The 15,699-nt window shown below is 55.0% G+C and overlaps 1 protein-coding gene across 3 annotated transcripts in view; it reads right to left on the bottom strand.

Annotated features, from left to right (window-relative positions):
- Positions 1-15,699, bottom strand: part of vn (membrane-bound neuregulin protein vein) — a 211,194-nt gene that overhangs the window by 18,549 nt on the left and 176,946 nt on the right. The window lies entirely within an intron of this gene.

The following is a 15,699-nucleotide window of genomic DNA, read 5'->3' as shown; positions in this document are numbered from 1 at the left end:
GATCGCTGCTAAACGCGTGCGATTCGATGAAAAAGGAATTCTCGATCGAAGCGACTACTCGCCGCGACTCTTGCGTTGTCCCGGCGTTCCGGGGAATCGTTTAACTGTAAACATGGAATTCATGCGTATTTTTCCGCACAAGTTCCCGGTGATCTCTGGGTTTACGATCGCGCGAGCTTATGCGAATAAACGCGTCACGACCGTTGCTTATCCGTGACAATTATTTCTCATCGTTCCATTCGAGAGCGAGGAGCGGGACCGTGAATCGTTCGCGGAACGTTTCTTTCTTTTTCTTTTTCTTTTCCTCGCGATTCCCCGTTGAATTTCGTGGCGCGAGAAGAAACGGGACGAGACGGCCGAGTCGCGAGCGGACGCGGGGCGGCGAGGGGCGGCGGCCGGAGATTCCCTCGGGCTCGAGACACAGCCCGATGTGTCCACGACGTTTCTTTGGAAAAATAATGTTATGCCGACGTCGTCGTATTTATAGCACGGTTAACTAACCGCGACGAGACGTACGAATGCTGTTGGTAGACGTGTCGTTTGCGGCACTCGCGTGTTCGCAGCCCAGAACCGGAGAGAGCGCGCGCCGTCCGCGACAGAATCAGAGATGCCCGGGCGACGACGCTAAACGATTTTACGCGAGTTCTTTCCGTAATTGCGTTTTTCTCGCCTAATGAACACGTCGCTGGGCCCATAAGAGCCGGTGTCGCGTTCACGGTAACGCGCTCAGTCACTTAGGGACGCGTTCTAACACGACGATTCCGCGCCGGACGAGCCAATGATTACACGGAATAAGGCTGTAACTTTTTACCGCCGCGTCCGCGTCCTTGTTTTTCACGGTGAGACCGGTCCGCTCGCGTCGTTCCTTTTCGAAACATTAAAATAGCGGCTCTATTATCGGAGTGCATCAAGAGGCGAGTGGCGGCGATCCGATTTTCGTTGGGCCGGAGGATCGCATCCGGGTCGCCGAAGTATTTTGAACTTGGAAACGGTCACACCGGGAAATGTCGTAGAAAAGTAGACCTCCACCGGAATAACTTTTCACAAATGAATCCTGAATAATTATCGACCCGTTTCTTAACACCGTCGCAAGCTCAATGGTCTCACAAGAGAGACGGACTTCGTGATTCGCGACGAATCTCTCCGATGCGCTCCGATACACGGGCTCGGTATCACGCATATTTTCGTCCGGATCCCGTCGCTTTTTATTTCGTCGGATCGCAGACGGGTATAGGTAAGATTTCTCTCGCGAACCGTTCCAGAAGCGTCTGCCGAACGAAGGGCGGGGATGGGAGAGAAGAGGCGGCGGAGGAACGGAACGGAAGGAGAGGAAGACACGGGAGGAAGGAAGCTCCGAGCGGAGAACGGAATCGAGCGAGGGAAAGACGCCGCTTCGAGGGACCTGTCCGACGGGAGTTTGTCGCGCGTCCAGGCCCGTTTAAACTGTATTAAAAAACTGACAGGGGACATATGCTCGGTCGCTCGTTAACGCGATAAATACTCGCGCGAGCTGGCCGCCGGGCATTATTTATCCGGCGCGGGCGAACGGCCACGGGGAATCGCGTTTTGCAACAAATTCCGTCGTCGGCGCTCGCGCGCGATTTTTACGATCGCCCAACGCGACATCGGCGACGCAACGCGACGCGACGCGACGCGACGCGCAGCGCTCTTGTCTCTGTCCCTCCCCTTTCTTCCCGCGACAGGCCCCCTTTTTTCCCTCCCCACGGTTCGAGCGGCACCCTCGCGGATTTACGAGGAGCCACGCACTAAATATACCACCGCCGCGTACGATTTACCGTCGGACAAACCTGAAACCGCACCCGGAGATACTGCAATTTACTGTACCATTCACTTGAACCCATTAACGCTCGCCGGTAACTTCGCCCTGCGACCGCGTAATTGGCTTTCCATTGAGATTTATCGTAATCACGCGTGTTTACTAGGCGCACGGACTCTTTCACGCGCGAGCGTCCGCGACTCGCGCGGATCCGAACCGGTCAACGAGGCCGGCCCTCTATTTCGCACGAATATCGCCGTCAGAAAAACCGTCGCCCTGCGAACGTTTCAGAGAGCAGTCCGTGCTCCACGCTCGCCGGCCGTGTACAGGGCGGACCGAATTGATTTTGTGAAGTCATTTCGCCGGGAAACGAAACCGGGTTTACGAGGAAACGTTATTTTATCGGTCGGTCTTCCTTTCGACCGCCGCAAATGACCAGGGCTTTTTCACCGCGAGTTTCGACAGAAATTTTCGGAAAACACACGGCGAATCCAATATGGACGTGTGCATCGCGAAGGGTACCGCTGAGAAATTAATACAAGTATATCGTGACTGTCTTAGGTAACCCTTTGCACTCGACGATATTTTTCGTGAGAAATATTCGCTACTTTCTGACTAAATATTAACGATATTTCTCGCGACAAAAGAGAGGACTATTTTACCTCGACGTTTCATGTGTTGACACATTGCACAAGATTTAATATTGAATTGAAAATTTTATAAGTTTTAATTTTAAAAGGTTAACAAACATTCTACTTTCAGGAATAGCATCCTTTTTACAGAAATCAAATCGGTAAATTTGTTCAGAGGTCATTCACCTTGTGCTTCGTTCTATGGAATCGCACTTGTTTTTTCGAAGTCTGGAAAGCATTTCAAGTGAAACTGATTAACTCCTATATTTCCGTATTCTCATAGACGAGTACTCGATCCAGAAATAAAATTGCCGCCAGCTTGATGTTCATTTCCGAAGTTTCGGTTCCAGAGGCTCGGCAGCGGCGCGCGTCGCGGCTGGCCGCCGCGAGTGATTTACGCGGTCCACCCTGTATACACTTATTCGACAATTTGTTGGGAAATTAATTCGAAATTTCGACGGTCGGTCTGTCGGGTTTGCGCTCCGTATAAAGCGGCGGCGCGTCCGCGCGGGCAAAATCAACGAAATAATTCGGGGGATAGGTCAACACGGTTGTTAATTAATATTTTCGAGCGGTCCGCTCGTATCGGGCACGCTGTAAACAAAAAACGCGTTCCGCGGGGAGAGATACCGGTCGCTGTCCAACCGGCGGTCGTTAAAATCTGATCTTTCCGGCTGACAGGTTTTACGGTGCCGCGCGATTCCTCGGTTGAGCGTAAAGCTCGCGATACCGTTTCCACGCGTACATGCGCGGACGCCGGCCATCGCGAGTTCGTGACGAGTACGTCATAGGTGCGTGCTGGAATATTTATACGTCGATATCTCGCCCTGTAAAAAAACAGTAAATTAAAGTAGCTCGTTAATCCGGCCTCGTAAAACCCTGAGATCGTTCGCGTCGAGCGCGCGGCCCGATCGTTCGTAACGCCCTAACATTTCGCGTCGCGCCGATTCGTCCGGGAAACCGTTCCCGAAGATATTTCATTTCCACGGATCGTTCGCGGGGAAATCCTGCCGCTCGCTCGCCTCTTTCGCGGCGAAAGTGGCCGTCGAAAACGAGCCGGTCGGAACGATATCAGGCCAATTTCATGTGTCGCTCGATCCCTCGCTCGATCGCACTCCTCTCGGTACCAGTTCGGCTATTGTTTTCGCTCTTTGACAGTTCCAGGGACTCGGTCGCTTCCGCGCGCGTTTCCCCGCCCCTGTCCCTCCAGGGCCGCCGGTCGACATCGAAACCCTTTTGCGACGGTCGCAGCCGTAGTCGACGGAGTCGCCGAAAGTGTCAAACTTCCGAGGAATAAAAAAGTTCGAGTGGCGAGTATCAAAGCGGACTCTTTGCGCGAGTCAATCGCTTTAAGGACGTCCTTTATTACGGGGAAAATTGCGTCGCGAACTTCCTCCCCCCGGAAAAGTCGTTCGACTTTCGACTCTTCTCAACCCTCCCTCCCGCTCCTCCCGCCCCTACTAGTTTCCCCCTTTGTTTTCCGGCAACGGCGCGGCGCATAAATTCGCGAGAACTTTTCCCTGCCGGCTAATTAGCAGGAACAAGAGGGAAGACGTTTGCGATCCGAAGAAATCGGGAGGGAGCGAAGGGCCCCGGGTCGGCGTTCCGACTTTTATTAAGAAGATTCGACGTTTTATCGGGGGACATAATTAGCGATCGCCGGTTCCCGCGGACGTAAGAGCCTTGGCGAACTAATCTCGCGTTAATGACGGTCCGGGGGTTCTTTGAAAATTCCGCCGTTAACGAGAAAGAGGTAAAAAGGGAGAGAAAGAAAAAAAAGAATCAGAGGAAAGGGTTGTTTTCGACGAGTCCCGGGATAAAAAAGACCAAGCCAGAGAACAGTCGGAGGGACGTTCGCGTTTCCGAGTGCGAGCAGTTCCCCGGCGGTGGTCTGTGGCCGGAAGTCTTAAGCCACAGTGGCGGAGGCCGGTCGTCGCAGCGGAGGCAGCGAGCACCGCTGGTCTTCGTATATTACGATCGCAAAATTAAAAGTGCCTCTCTTTCCGCGCGGCCTGCTAGTCTACCGGGAGTGGTTAGAAAGTCGATGTCGGCGGCGGCTCGTCCGTGCATGTCCGCCGGCGTGCACGCGTGTACGTGTGCACGCGCGCGTGTGCGCCAGTCAGAAATAGGAAGGGATGAAAGAGGCGTGCGCGCAGGGCGGTGGTTTTCCTCGGGTATTAATTCCCATATATGCCGGGAGCGAGGGCTCGGGGTCTGTAACTGCGCCAGTGCCGTAGCTAGGTACCGGCGTGTACGCGGTCGCCGGCACGAAAGAAACTTTTTTGCGGTTTACTTAATTTAATAACGCTCCCGCGGAACGCAATTTCAAAGATAACGCTCTAAGGGTCGGCGGACGGGGCGGCGGAGGCGCATCAACCCTTCCTTCTCTGCCTCGAATCTCCGGTATTCCTCTGTTCGGTCGGCTTTCTCCCTCTCTCTCTCTCCGTCCGCCTCGTTCCGTCACCATTTTTATCACCTATGGTCTCTCTATCTTGCTCCTCCAGGCCGCCGCCACTTCAAACTGATTCCGGAGTCCGTCCGTACGTTCGTTCCACGCCAGTCTCGCTTTGAAACGATTCGAGCGTGTGCATCGCCGGACGCATGCGCGGCCACCCTCTCGCCGCTCGTCCGTGTGTCCGCCGAATGTGTGCAGAAACGGCACCGGCTATAATGTACCGCGCTTTATTTCGAAACACTCTCTCCGACGCGGAGCTGGCCACCCCCGGCGTCGCGCCACCCTTCGCGGTCTTCTCGCGGGGATAGCTTCTCGCGAGGAAAACTGGGTTACTTACTCGGCCGCGCGGTTGCATCCGCCGAGGCGCGTACGTATTCGTGCCCCGCGAACTTGCGAGAAGCACCTCTCAACCTTCGCCTTCTCCCTTCCCTTGCCGCGGACACCTCGGCTCACCCCGGCTCCTCGGGGTGTACGGTTACAAACTGGCGGGTATAAATGTAACGCCCGCGCCGCGATACGCTTGTCGCACCGAGAAACAGCCACTAGTCACGGGGGTTAACCCTTCGCGGTCCTACGTCGGGACGGAGTTCGCGTATTTTACGAAATTCTACTGTAATTACTCGCGATCCCATGATTACATCACGCGCGAGTACGAGTTTAGCGTTCGGAATGCCCTTAAACAAGCCGCTGAAGTGTCGCGTTCACGCTGCGACTGCCATATTCGTTGAGACTGGTTTCGATTTGTTTGTTCGTTGAAGCCCAAGAGATCTTCATTAGATGAAGGTACATTATACATCGGTCGCTTGAATGAGAGAAAGGAAGCTACGCAGATCTTGGGTTTCCGAATATGAACGTTTCATCTCGCGAGATGTCGACAGTTCGTAAAGGGTTGATAGTTGGTATTAACCCTTAGCACTCCACGTTGTTTCGTAATCTATCAGCAACTGCAACTGATTCTTATAGTATTCCTAGCGAAAATTAGAAATGCTATAAGATCTCTTCGATCTCTTATTTTCCTTGTTAGTACAAAATTCGGATGTGCGGAAAATGTCTACAGAGTTCAAAGGGTTAACTTGGAATGGAATGAACGCTGACGCGATTACCAGTCGCGGGGATGAACGAAGGTGTCGGGAGCCCGTTGAACGATCCGACGTTTCCAGAGGGCGGCGACCGCGGACGCGCACTCGATCGTCCGATTGCCATCGAAAAACAAACGGATCCGAGGGGCTGAAGGCGGAGGGTGTCGATCGTCGATTTGATAAACGACGGGAACGAGCGGACTCGATTCGTTACCCTTAATCCGATGTCTTTCGTCGGACCGCCCGTACCCGCAATGATATATTGCGATCGCGAGGTTAATCGGCGTCGAAGTAATTAGCGCGAAGTTTCCTCGGCCGACAGCTGGCCGGACCGACTACCGGGCCGACGCCCTTTGAAATTTCGGATACCCCGGAGCTGCGGCACACCGGCGGTGGATCCCGATTTACAACCGGCCGAACGTGGTACCTCGGACGGAATAAACTCTCCGCATACCGTATCGCGGCGAGGCACCTAATCGAAAAGGCTTCAACGGCCGCGAGGGCGGAAACGTCGGCAGAAAACCGTGGGGAACGCAGATACGGCGGTAGATAGAGGATCCCCCTGGCGGCGGGCGACCCCCGTGTCCGTCGAAGAAACACGATTTACGCGGCGAGTTTATGTCACGGAGGAGCTCGTGAAATAGTCCGGCGCCGACGAATAGTTGCCGGCCGTTATAAGTAGATTTATGCCGAACCATAACCCTCGGACGTGGTATATGGGGTTGATTCCCGGGCTAGGTGGAAAGTGCGAAAGATAGACAGAGAATAGGTGGAGGCGGGGGCGGTGGGAGCCGAGCGGTGGTGGGTCACGAGGGAAAAGCCTGATGTCCCGAAGGGTGCCAGCTGGCGGGACAGGTTACTGTCTGGGAAATTGGGACGTTGGCTAGCGCTGTTCACCCTCGATCATTTTCCATCGCCGTGTCGTTGCCTGCTAACCCCCACGGCCCGGGAGAACGGCCGGATGCCGGTCGAGTATCTCCGCCGGAAGTTCGACTATCCCCGCCGGTCCTCGCCGACTCGAGTCGAGCGCTCCACGAATTCCCCGAAATTTCGGCTCGAATTTACTCGAACGGCCACCGCGAGACTTCGATTCGACGCGGGAAATTCGCTCCGGCTCTAGTCTCGCTGCTCGGATTTCGGACGCGAGTTGGCGCGAGAAATTATATTTTTTGGTGAAACTAATCAAACCAGTTCAACAACCTTATTACCCTATCACTGTAAGAAGTCGTAGGTTTCGAGCGTGAATCGCGAACAGATGCTTTGACCGGTCGATCGACGCTACAGTCGATTTCTGGCTAGTTTCGTCGAAACACTAGCATTCAATTTCAAGGATACAGTGTTCGAGCACGCTTTTATTGCCCACCGTTTACCAAATCTCAGGAATATTAGAGAAAAGGCGATGGACTGGTGCAAACACTCGATTCTCCGAAGAAATCCTCAGCAGCCCGGAAGATCCCCAGCATCCTCGTTCCCGATTTTATTTACTCGGCTCGTTGATCGTTGATTAACCGGCGCGGCGATTAATTAAAGTAAAGCTGTAAACGTAAAATCGTGATTTACGGCCGCGGGCGAAGGGGCACGTTCGCCGAGGCTGGTTTCTCGGCGGAGGCCGCGCGGATCGGTCCAATTTCGCCGGGGAAGCGGATCGGATGAAGCGACCGACCGGAAAAATTCCAGACGTGTTCGCGAATAAAACCGGGTCGGGAAGGAGGCACGGCCGTGCGGCGCCTCGGGTCGAGGGTGAAAATTTTACGAGCGCCGACTTACGATCCGCGCGAGTATCCTCCGAATGAAGCGTGCCCGTCGAACAGTCCGATCTTCGTCTAATTAATTAGGGGGGCGTTTAATTAAGCGGAACGGGCGTGTCCCGACGCTACGACACCGCTTCCGCGTAAACCTTCGAGGATCGAAGGCCGCAGTAATTTCGCGATGTACTCCGGCCCTCGGCTGGAATGAATTTCTTGGAAAAGTAGCGGCGCGCGCGAGCCGCTACTCGCGAAGTTTCTGTTCGCGATCTAGGTCGGTCCCTGCGAAACAACGCGGCGCACGGTGCGGTCAACCGGCCGTTTCCTGGACGGAACTCGGTAACTTGGGAAGTATGAGTGATGGCGAGAAATGCTTCGGACGAAAGTTGTAAGGTGTAGAGCTAAACACACGGTGGTTGTAGCTTTGTAGTCATTATAGGGATATTATGAAGATTTTCCAGTGATAATGGATACTTTGCGCTTCGATTCCAACGTTGTAGAAATAGAGAAACGGAGTTTATTCGCAGGAAGTTTGAACTTTTCAGATGAAAATCATTTTGTATCAGGGACTAGTTACCAAGACACTGGTCACTTCAAACTTTCGTTACACGAACAGTAGAATTTCGAAGAGGCAGCGGAGAATGTGTGCTTAAGCACCTTAGTCGCGTCGCTTCCCGTGCGAATTCAATTAGAATCGATTCCCCGGTCGACTGTCGGGCGGCCGGAAACGGACGAGCGATTAACGGAAAAAGTGATTATTCGCGAGGCGAAGTAAACCGTGTTACGCGAGCGGGCGAGCGCGTGGGGCCAATCGATCGGCGATCGATCCGCGGCGGCGTTGCTCGGTCCACGCGGACGCCCGTGATTATTAATATGTAATTATTTAACCGGGCCGCGCGGCGCCGGTGAACCGGACCAGCGAGCCCGCGCCCGAAACCCGCCGGATGGTCCGCGGATTCGTTCCGCTGTACAAATTTGCGGTTGCACTCGACTGTCGCATTTTGTTCGGCGATTTTCGTAATATTTATATTCCGGGTCGGGGGCTCGGAGGCGGGCCAGGCGACGAACGGTAGGCCGCATCAGGAAACCGATTAATTACTCTGAATGGTTGGCGGTGACTGATCGAAATCCAGCGGAAATCCCCGCTGAAAAATCGGCGACCGCGAAACGTCGGCTACGCGAGCGGCCAGCCGCGATCTCTCTCTCTGTCTCTGTCTCTCTCTCTCTCTCTCTCTCTCTCTCTCGCTGCCGCTCGCGGGCTACATAGAAAAGCACTTCAATCGGATTGGTCTGTGCGTCGAGTCGTTTGATTAAGTTTCCGTTTATTACCCGCGGACGAGACCGAATCGGGTCTCCCTCTCATTATTATTCGTTTCCCCCCGATCAATGGCCGACTTGTACTCCACGCTCGCTCGGGCTCGGCCTCCCACACCCCTATCGTTCCGGTCAATTTCGCCCCGCGAGAAGCAATATTAAAATCTCCGTTAAATTCTGACCTTCCCGCAATTCAAGCATAACATTTTTCCGCGCTCGAGCTTCGCCGTTCCGGCCTCTAGAAAATAATTGTAGTCCGTTCCCAACGATCGGTAAAACGATTAATTCCCTCCCTCTCCCTCCCTCTCTCTCTCCGGTAACTCTTCCTGTTTTTCCGTTCGATTTATCGATTGGAAATTGGCTTACCAAGATAACGAGTAGATTGCGGGTTTCCATGGGAGCGTTCCGTTTTGCCGTATTATTTCACAACAACGGGGCTCACGGAGGAAATTAATTACCTTGTCCGATCGTCTGATATTCTTCGTACGGACGCGCGAGATCCGCGGCCCACTAATAAGCCAATGAGACGATAAATCCGTCACGAGTCAAACTCGACGTCGCCTTTTCACCCCCACCGTGGACAGAGTACGCGCAGCCGACTTTTTCCCCCGAGGGATTACCATTTATTGGCATACCTTGAGGGACGGTCGACGTCGCGGCGAGGAGGAGCGTGCTTGCGTCGGACAGCTCTATTTCCTTAAGCGACGGTTCGGGGTAGTTACGGGGTGGAAATGTCACGCGGCCCCACAACGGGCTGGCCCTGGCCGATCCCAACTCAACTTCCGCCTGTACGTGTGTTGGCCGCATATGTCACCGAAACTAACTTTTCCAACCTGCGCTATTCGCCGCGTCTCTCTATACAGGCCCGCCGCGTGTGCGTCCCGCCTGATTCCCAACCCCCCGCCGCCGATCGCTGGGTCAACATTTTCACTCGGAAAGTTATCTTCCGCCGTGCTCTCCCGCGGGGGTTATTGATAAAACCGAAACAGTTGTTTACCGGGGCCCGGTCGCGCGAACGGAACGGTCTCCGCTAATTGCCGCTGATACGTCCCGGACAGTTTCCATTCCCGGCGATACCGGGGCACGGTCGGACGCGTCCAACGGCGCCGCGAAGTATCGACAACGGCCGGCAAGGCGGACCGATCGACCGGGAGAGAAGGTATCAACTATGATTTGATTAACCGTGTCCAATGAATCGAGTGGAAAGCGGCCGGCGGACGATGGAAGCCAATATTTATACCGGAACGGTATCGGCTCGGGCAACTTGCTCCGGGAAGTTCCATCGATCCCCGGCGCTCGCGAACCACCACCGAGAGGCGGACGGACCGAGAGGCGGAAATGCGGAATTCTTCACCCGACGGATTAGCATTTAATATAACTAATCCAACTGTTGTTTTCGTTCGCGGACCGCTCGATATCGATCGGCGGAATCTCTTTTCAATCTGTTTTAGATTTGCAGCGTATGCATAATTCATAACGGGACCACCGGGGGCTTGTTATTCAAAGGCAATCCGGATATAGAGTCGTCGGCGGAGGGAGAGAGAGAGGGAGAAAGAGAGGGAGAAAGAGAGGGAGAGGGAGGGAGGTAGAGAGGGTGGGAAATGCAGAGACAGTGTACAATTGCCGCGGACAATTTAATACTTCGGCAGCCCGTCCGTGATGATTCGATCGCGAACGGGGCGCAGTCTTAATGTTTACGCCGCTGTGTAACATCTGCGGAACGTATTAATCAACGGAGCCATTAGTCAGCGTGCCAAGTGTAAAACGCGCGAACAATCTGGAGCGATTCACCTTAATTAATTAAGTTCCCCGACGGAAGTCGCGATGATTTCGAGAGACGCCGCTCTCTCTGTCTCTCCCGTAACTCGCTCGCTCGGGTTTTTGCCGGTGAATTTTTTCGCTCGACAGCGAAGTTCCGGGGTGGACCGAGGGAATAAATTCCCGCAACCGGCCGGTACTAATTGCGCGTTGATCGCGTCGGATATTTACGACAGAATTTGTTTTTAATTTTTCGCCGGATCGGCGCTGTCGCGCGAATAAATCCTTATCTGCCCGACGCGGGCGAAATATAAATACCGGCGCGCCGGTTCCGTTCGATCGGGAGCGCGCGAATCTATTCGCGCCGCGTCTGGCCGAGCGAGGTATCGAGGAGGACAGCTGAAACGCGGTTACGCGAATCTCTTCTACAAGATTTATAACCCGCCGGCGGTATTCGGGATTCACCGGTGTCTGCGCGGACGAGACACCGCGTTCATTCTGTGATGGAATAAAGCGGAAGCGCGATAGCGTTCGTTTCATATCGAAATTCCCGATTCGAGAGAAGATTCGGCGGCCAATTAACGAGCGCAGCTCGCGCGCGCGGATTCTTTGTCAGTGAAACTATCGATGTTTATTATCGACAGGCACTGGCTCCATTGTTTAAAGCTGTAATCCCGACGAATCGGCTGCGAATCGTTCCACCGTTGCCCTGTCCGCACATTCGAATTTGTAAATAGCTGGAAAACAGGGTGAAAGGGAGCCGGAGTATAGAAAGCGGTTGTAACCCAGCCGGAGGGACAGCGTTGCGGCGAAGTCGCTTTTAAACTCACGCCAGGTGTAAATTTACCTCCAGCGGCGTGCACGCCAGCATAAATCAAGCGCGAAGAAAGCGATCGTTCGACGATAATCCGTCGGATTAGTAACGTTCGGCCAGCGACGGTGTTCCCGGCGCCGAACAAAGACCGACGGAAGCCGCTCTGGACGTTTCCAACGCGCGCATCCGATTTTCCAGAGGCTTCCCGAGACGCTCGTCCCGGCGAAGTTTCGAGCAGGCCGCGAAACAAATACGGCGGAGACGCGATAACGATAATTAAAGGCAAACATCGAGCCCCATCCGAGCGGGGCGGAACATTCATCGAAGTAACGATGCCCGGTGATTATCGAGCGGCGTCTACGGAGGAAATTTCCCCGCGACGGAGCACGGCGGAAAATACGCGGCACAAAGGCTGAATGGGCGTTCTCACGCGTCTGCTCGGAGGCAGGACCTTTGATTTTATTAAAATTCAGCCGGCGACATCGGCGCATCAGCGGCGATGTCGCGCCCGCGATACTCCGGCCGGTATTAATAAAAGTTCGCGGAGCGAAGAGACCGCGCGAGACCCGATGAAAGCTGGCGAGTAAATATTACCGACCGAATAATGGAGCTCGCCGGGGGCTCGCTCGTCGAGCCTCCCCCTCCGCCCCCGAGCGCGCGTTTCCCTCGTTTTTCGTTTTACAGGGGCACGATCGATCTCGCGCGACACTCGCATTTCGATAATTACGGACGCCTCGTTGGAGAAACGCGATCGGGGCGTCTCGCTCGTCCGACCCGACGATGGAAGGAGTCGAAGAGACGAGGCGGGAGGAACGGAGTCGTTTTCCCGGCTCCGTCGCGACCTGGCGTGGGCCAGGTGTATCTTTTTGGCGGGCCGAATGAGATTTTTGGCTCGCGCTCAAGACTCGAATGTTTTGGCTAGCCGCGGGCCACGGTACCGTCTTGTCTGCCGCGCTGCCGCGTCGCGAGAAAAAAGGCTTGATCCGAGCTTCCGCGCGGCCGCCGGCGAACAGGGGGCAGAGAGAGGCCGAGTTTTATTTTGTCCTCGCGAAGACTCGCAGGGACGTAACGCGATCCGCCGACACCTCGCTCCGATCGACGCGTTTTTTCCACGTCTCCTCTTTGGAGATCGCCGCGATCGTTTAACGCGGAGTTTACGCGGAGCCGCGATCCGAGAGCTTCGAAGACGCGTGGCTGGTTCGACACGCTGAGAATATTCCGAATCGAATCTTTCGAGCACGAGGAGACGTCGTCGTTATTCGATCGAAATAAAACAAGGCCGAACGCGGGGGAGGAGGGAACGCGAGCGGGACGGAGAGAGCTCGCGGGCGGAGTCTCGAGGAAGAGGAGACACACTTTATTCGTGTATTTTCACGGGAGCGGCAAATCCTTCGGCGTAGTTTTGACACCGTGAACGGCACTGTCTCGTCTAGCGTGCTCGCGCGTCCGGAAAAAGCACCGGCGAGAGAAAGATTTCGCGCGAAAGCAGAAACGCGCAGGGAGGCGGGAGGAGGCACACCGGCGGGCCGAGGAGAGGAGAGACGGGGCTCTATTTTGTCTTCGCGCGGAGACACGTTCAGACAGGGGCGTAACTCCCCTTCGTCGTCCCTCGCCGGCCCCCGTGCCCGCCGCGTCCCTCGCCCGTCCCGACGTATATTTTCGTCGCCCGTTCGCCGTGGAAACGGGCGAGCACCGATTTGCCGGAGTTTTATGTGTCAAAACGCGTTATCGTATTGGTTGCACGTTCCGCGACGGCTGCCGCCTCGCCCTCCTCCCCCGAGGACGAGCGAGGACGAGGAGAGAGTCGCCGGCCGGGGGGTGGAGCGAGCGATTTTCCATAGCCGGGAGTTTCCGCAAAGCCGATGCCGGGCGGGAGAGTGTCGCCGACACGCGTCGGAATTTTCCACGATGTCGCCGGGAATCCCCTCCGACCCTGGCGAGGATCGACTAAGTGGATCCGGTTAGAAGAACATCGAGTGGCTTACCGAGACGCCACTCTTTCCGTCACGTTCGCGTTTCTTTGGCTTTCTCGCCGCGCTTCTCGTATCGCGATCGAACTTTCGCCCCTCGATTCCATGGGTTAAACGGCCGTTCCGAACGACGACGACGAGGAGTCGGTTGCTCGAATCGATCGACGCGATCGCCAGGAGAACCTTCGTCCGGCGGTTGTTCTTTTCCGACAGAAACGGCGAAAGCGGTGGACGGGTTCGCAAGTAGAATCCTGCGGAACGATAGACGCGTGGAACGTCGATACCGCGGAGAGGGTGTAGGGAGAGGAGGGAGGTTGGCGTGATTCCGGTGAATTTTTTAAAAGTCAACGACATCGCGCGTGCGAGAGAGCCGGGTAACGGAGAATCATAAAAATTTCTGCGTTTTAATGGGCGAGCAGCGGCAACAGCACCCAGCCACCACCGGCGACTACCACCGTCGCCACAGTCGCCACCATCACATCCAGGCTCAGTTAATGAAGACTGTAACCTAAATGCAAATAGGTGACCGACAACTGTTTAGCAATGTATATGGATGAGTGGTGGAAGTTTGCTTTGCTCGGCATGAATATGGAGATGATAGTTTAATTATATGTCACGAGTTCGCGTGTTGTTCGGATACTCGGGGGTGGTAAACGGACCTCCGCAATTTGGACACTCGCGCGGACACTGGTTTTATTAATCTCGTCCCATTGAACGGTCGGCGATTAACGGAATTTCGAACGGCACGGCACGGCGACGTCCGCTGAATTCGCGAGCGAGCGAGCGAGCCGCACGCGCGCGCTCGTTCGTTCGTTCGTTCGCGCTCACGTATTCTCGCCGGCGTCACAAAGGGAAGACCGGACGGGAAATCCAATATCGCGCCGGGCGTATGGACGGCTGTCCGGTTTTCCTCCGAGTTTCGACGACGTAAAGGTGTTGCGTAAGCTCGTTAAGAATCGCGGTGATAATCCGCGAGTCCTTTGAAAGGAACACGGGGACGGGCTCGGCCGTCGCTAATGTTCGTTCCCGTATTTGCGCCGGTCGGCCCCGTCTATATAAATCATTATCAGAGAGTAGGGCGGCGCCCTTTGAATAATACAGCGCGCAGAGGGGCGGCCGGACCCGCTGGATTTTCGGTGGCTTAGCGGCCTAACGGAGCGTAAGAGCGCCGGGATCGACGCGCCGGTGGTTTCCGTGGATTAATTGTCCGACCGTAAGCCTTCTTTCGGACGACCGTGTCCCACAGCGCGAGCGGAGAGTCTTACGACCGCGATACGCTCGAATTTTCTGCGAGCTTCTGCGCGAAACGGATCTATTAGGAGATTGAAGCTTCCATCGATAGGTTTCCATATCGCTTAATGTTAGCTACACGCTCCGACGTCTATGCGGCTAAACGAAAGCGAAACGCAGACTCTGAGCTAGTTTCACTTTGGGAAATTGAGCGCATCCCTCGATACATTAATCGCGAGAGAGCCTGCGAATGCAGCGGGGATCTCTCAGGAATTCTCAGACGTCTAAATTCGTTTCGCCCGCCGACTCGGACAACGTTTTCGGCGTCTGATCTTTACAAGGAGAAATTGCTCGAGAACAGAAGTAAACGGGAAGGGGGATAGACGAGGGGGAGAGAGAGAAACGACGATGGGACCATCGCTACTCCGACCCCGGAGATACACGACGAGCAACCACCCTCTGGATGAATTATTAGGTTGCACGGAGTACCCCGGAGTCCCAACCGCCGGCCGTTTAAGTTTTCACGAGAGACTCGATTCACGTTTAACGAGGTTCGTCCTCAAACGGGCACAAAGAAACGCGTCCCTGCGCGGTCAAGCGTCGCCCGATCCCGACCGGTCGGTCCTATCGCGTTGGCTTCGATAAAAGGGGCAAAAAGCGACAGCGAAAACTGGTATTTCTAATTACGACAGCCGGGGAAAAGAAGAGGGCACACCGTCTCGTCGGAGGTTTTTCCTCGAAGGAGAGGTTTATTCCGGCTGACCCGAAGCCAATTAAAAGTCGCCCGCCGAATCGGCCGGGGGAGCGTCGCGCGCGGACGGATTCCTCGCGCTGGGAAGCCGTTCCGCCGAACTAAATCAGAATTTCCGTAGCCGTTGTTCCCGCGACGATAAACCCGGTTTCCCCGGTGCCGTAATACTTTTTA

This window comes from Nomia melanderi, chromosome 12, assembly GCF_051020985.1.
Source record: "Nomia melanderi isolate GNS246 chromosome 12, iyNomMela1, whole genome shotgun sequence".
NCBI classification, from domain to species: Eukaryota; Metazoa; Arthropoda; class Insecta; order Hymenoptera; family Halictidae; genus Nomia; species Nomia melanderi.
The sequence above is the reverse complement of the archived record's forward strand: the minus strand, read 5'-3'. Positions and strand labels throughout refer to the sequence as shown.